The sequence below is a fragment of the Mastomys coucha genome, unplaced genomic scaffold, assembly GCF_008632895.1.
Source record: "Mastomys coucha isolate ucsf_1 unplaced genomic scaffold, UCSF_Mcou_1 pScaffold14, whole genome shotgun sequence".
Lineage (NCBI taxonomy): Eukaryota > Metazoa > Chordata > Mammalia > Rodentia > Muridae > Mastomys > Mastomys coucha.
The window spans coordinates 14440957-14444842 of record NW_022196896.1 but is presented as its reverse complement, the minus strand read 5'-3'; the positions used below and the strand labels follow the sequence as shown (position 1 = coordinate 14444842).

At 40.7% G+C, this 3886-nt stretch overlaps 1 pseudogene; it reads right to left on the bottom strand.

Moving 5' to 3' along the window:
* Positions 1-662: 662 nt before the first annotated feature.
* On the bottom strand, positions 663-3365 carry LOC116088948 (annotated as a pseudogene).
* Between the last annotated feature and the right edge of the window lie 521 nt (positions 3366-3886).

Genomic DNA, 3886 nt, shown 5'->3' with positions numbered 1-3886 from the left:
ACATGCCTTGTTGTAGGGTCTCAGTGTGTCTCCACCTTAGCCAACATGCCTTGTTGTAGGGTCTCAGTTTGTCTCCACGCTAGCCAACATGCCTTGTTGTAGGGTCTCAGTGTGCCTCCACGCTAGCCAACATGCCTTGTTTTCTTCCTTCTGCTTTTCCTTGTCTCGTTTATAATTTGTCCTGCCTCGTTTTTGTTCATTTAAAACTAGTCAAAAAAGATAAAACAGAAGAGCTTTATGCGGACAGGAGAACTTTCCATCTTCACTGTTGACTCGTTTGTTGGCTGTTCTGCTTGTGACTTTCCTCATCCTGTCTTTTTTTTTTCTTTTAAACTGTACAACTTTTTATTGTTAAGTCAAAGAGGTATCAAAATTAAAGCAAAACACTGAAGGAAACTACTAAGGAGCATCAAAGGAAGTGAAAATGTAACGAGGCACAGGGCAATTGTGAATTAATGAACACAGGAAGGATAAGGGGGAGAACAGTGAGAATGTGCAGAAGATTCTAGGGGAGACGATCTAGTGTTGCTTTGATCTCTCACAAGCACCTAGGTAAATGAATAATGGGCTAAGATTTCTGAGCTCCACTATGTGCTTAAGAGTCATGCTCCCCATTGGCGCTGTCTCTGTCATCTTCTTCCTCGGGCTTTTTTTCACCATCCTTCTACTCCAGCTGGTCATACACCTGATCTTCATTATCGTCATCATCCAGCAGGTCACCCTCCTCAGCAGAGTCATCTGCACCTGCCTCAGACTCCATCTTCACATTAGTCCCATCTTTCTTCACAGAGGCACTGCTCTGCTCCTCTTCAGACTTTTCATTCTTCATCTCTACTGCTTGTTTGCTTTGTTCTTTTTCAATGTTTTCCAGCCTTTCCAGAAGAGAATCCACTTTTTGTTTTATCTGAGTCAGCTCCTTTTTAATGGCCTGAAGGTCATCACCTTTCAATTCTCCAGACTTGGAAGAAGATCCCCGTTGTCCACTCTTCGAATTGAATCCACTTTTCCCCCTTCATGATGTGTTCCCAGACACACGCTGACTTTTGGAAGGAACCACAGCTCGAGCAATGGGAGGAGGAGGAGGAGGAACACGTGCTGGGTAACTATCTTTTCCTGCTAGGATCTCCTTCGCTTTAATGGTGAGCAACAAATAAAGACACATTACAGGAGGCCACAGCACAATTGTCTCTTCAGTACATGTGTGTGATAAATACCCTGTTTGTGCTAAAAAAGACGTACAACAGCTCCTTTACACTAAATTTCGAGGCAAAATCTTTAATAACTAAAACTGCCCATAATTTCCTCTCTTCGACTGTTCTATTTCAGGGCCTCATAAATCTGTTTTATTGATTGTTTTATACAGAATGTGGTAGAGCTCTAGACACAAGAAATTAAACTGAATGGCAAGTGGATTTCTTATCATGGTCCTTCAGCTAACCCAGCAAAAGGGTTTTAGGTGACATAGACATATAGTTTTAAAAATTCTTCTAATGTTAGTAAGTTATATCACATAATTTTTAATCTGATCCTAATTGCAGAATTGAATAAAAAACAAATCAAATGCTACTTCTCATTTTTGCCTTTTTGAAGTATTACATCTAAATCGATATGCATGTATGCATATATATTTATATATATATGATTTCATTAGGAAAAATAATGAAATTCTTAAAATAATTTGGCATAATATTCTGAAACTGGTAGGGAAATCTCTTATATGGAAATTCGGGAACACATCTCATGTTATTTGAGTACAGAAAAGGCATCTTAGTTTTAGATTTTTGTAATTAACACATGCCGTTTATGATATATTTGAATGGGAAAGTGCTTTCTACTATAAAATAGCAACATGGCACAAATCATTAAAAGACTTAAATGTATAAAAATGGGTTACTGGTGTCTGGAAATTATTTAAGCTCTCACATCTCATGCTCTGGGGAGAGGAGGGGACTTCACAGAGGCCGAATATGACAAGTTGTAACTCCAAGAACAGCATGGAGAATAGCCATTATTTCTGGTTGCAGAGAGTGGAGTGACAAATGACTCTGAGATCACTGGCCTCCATGTATTTTTAGGTAATGGTATCTAGATGGTAAAAGGATAAACCACTTTTAGGGAATGAATGAAAGGAAAGACAAATCAGAAGTAGCAAGAGAAGCTGAATGTGAAGCAGGAAGTCTTGTCCTAACCCAGGAAGCACACAGTGCAGGAAGATCCACCTTAGGAAAGAAATATGCAGCACAGAGAAGAAAAAAGACATGTAACACCATCTACCTTAAAAAAACAAAACAACTAGTAGCCTCAGAGTTCCCAGGATCTCAACCACCAACCAAGGACTGCACATGGTGGGTCTGATTTTTCTGGCAGCATGTGTATAGTAGAGGATTGCAAATTGGATCATCAATAGGAGGAGAGGACCTCGGCCCTGTGAAGGTTCTGTGCCCCAATGTAGGGGAATGCCAGGGCCAATAAGTGGGAGAGGGTGGGGTGACAGGCATGGGGAGGGGGGAGGCAACAGGGGTTTGTTTTTGTTGTTTTGGTTTGTTTCTTTGTTTTTTGGAGGGGGAACTGGGAATGGAGAAATTTACATGTAAATAAAGAAAATATCTGAAAAAAAAATAAAAACAAAATAAAAAACCCCAAAAAACCAAAAAAACAAAAAAAACCAACAACAAAGGCCAAAAAATAAGTATTATTTGTATCTGAAATGTCTTTCACAAGCTAGTATTTGAATGGTCAGTCCTCACACTGTGGAGCTAATTTCAAGGCTGTGGAGCTTTTATTGGGTAAAGGGAGACTGGTGGAGGCAGGTCATTAAGAGCAGGCCTTTCAAAGTTAAGACCCCCCACAGGTTCTCGCCTGTGTTCTCTGCTTCAAGTCTGAGGCTACTGAATACCACCACAGTGAAAGCTACTCTTACAGCTGGCCTTCCTTTTCATGATCAAAACTAAGAGAGCTAGAAAGCAGGCAACATGGGGACATGGGAAGGGTTAAGGACCTTTTATTCTGAATTCCGATTGAAGATTCACACCAGTTGATAAGTAAAAAAATTGACACTATTAACATTTGCTGTGAAGGTCACTAACATAAAAATAATGTTACATTATGTTACATACCAATGATACAGTCTTCAGACAGAAGAGTTTATGAACTTGCATAGGGCCTCCTCCTCCTCCTCCTCCTCCTTCTTCTTGCTTAGGAATCCTAATGAAGACATTTTACTTCATCTCATCTCCAGTAAAAACAGTCTGTCTTTTTGACAGAGTCATCTCTATGACTCACGTTTTTAGAGGTATTTTCCCAGCATTGTGGGAAACAGATAGGAGGTACCTCTGTTACCTGGACAGTCTGGGGGTGCTCCTCATCTTTGGGGGATCTTGACTCAAGCCAAACCTGAATTCATGGGTTCAATGAAAAAAAGAATTTTAGGACTGGTGATATTAGGAAAAACTAGAGTACAATGAAGTTTTTTTTTTTTTTAATTTTCACTTTTTAAAGTTACTTTTATTTTTTTACAATCCAGTCATTATCCCCACTCCTTGTCTGTTCTCCCACAGTTCCTCATCTCACTCCTTTTCCCCTCCATCCCCCACTTCCAAGAGGATATCCCTACCCCTACCCCTCACCAGAATTCCCCACTTCCTGGGGCCTCAAGTCTCTCAAGGGTTAGGCCCATCTTCTCTCACTGAGGCCAGAACAGGCAATCCTCTGCTGTATGTGTATCTGGGGGCCTTGCACCAGGTCTTGTATGCTGTCTGGTTGGTGGCTCAGTGTCTGAGAGGTCTCTCATGAGTTCAGGTTAGTTGAGACTGCTGGTCTTCCTATGGTGTCACCCTCCTCCTAAATTTATTCCAGCCTTTCCCTAATTCAACCACAGGGGTTCCTG